This window comes from Alligator sinensis, unplaced genomic scaffold, assembly GCF_000455745.1.
Source record: "Alligator sinensis unplaced genomic scaffold, ASM45574v1 scaffold850_1, whole genome shotgun sequence".
NCBI lineage: Eukaryota > Metazoa > Chordata > Crocodylia > Alligatoridae > Alligator > Alligator sinensis.
In genome coordinates, this window is record NW_005842742.1 from 329,744 (window position 1) to 330,309 (window position 566).

The 566-nt window shown below is 62.7% G+C and overlaps 1 protein-coding gene across 2 annotated transcripts in view; it reads left to right on the plus strand.

Moving 5' to 3' along the window:
* LOC112552053 (phospholipase A2 inhibitor and Ly6/PLAUR domain-containing protein-like) overlaps positions 1-566 on the plus strand; it is a 5,974-nt gene that overhangs the window by 1,441 nt on the left and 3,967 nt on the right. The gene's annotated exons all lie outside the window — the stretch shown is intronic.

The following is a 566-nucleotide window of genomic DNA, read 5'->3' on the forward strand; positions in this document are numbered from 1 at the left end:
TCCTGTGGCCGATTTCACTGACTTGGAAGTGTCACGCCAACCTGGAAGTGCCAGCGGCGCAGCACTTCTGGGTTGGCACAATCAGCTGCAGGGAAACCCCTCTCTCCCCTGGTCAGTGCGAACCGCAGGGATCGCTTCTTCTGGTGCCCCCACTCCCCAGCTGGTGCTCTCAGGGGGGCACCAGCACTCTTGCCTGCCCCCATGCCCACCACCTAAGCGAGGAATGCTGGCTATCAGGGGGTGCACGTGCACCCCCGTGCACCCCCTACACATCACCACTGCCCTCTAGACCCCATTCCCTGCTCCGAGGGGGGATAGAACCCAGGCATCCTGGCTCAGAGCCCTTTGGCTTCAACCTCCCCCTGACCCCGCTCTCCTCCCAGAGTTGGTTGAAAACCCAGTTGTCCTAGCTCCCGACCATGCCTTGCTCCAGCTCATCATGCCCCACTCTCCTCTCAGAGCTCCAGGCTCCCAGCCCCACCCTGCTCTCATTCCCCTCCAGATCAGGGACAGAGCTTGGGTGTCTCAGCTTCCAGCTCCCCTGTTCCACCCAACTGCCCCCCCCC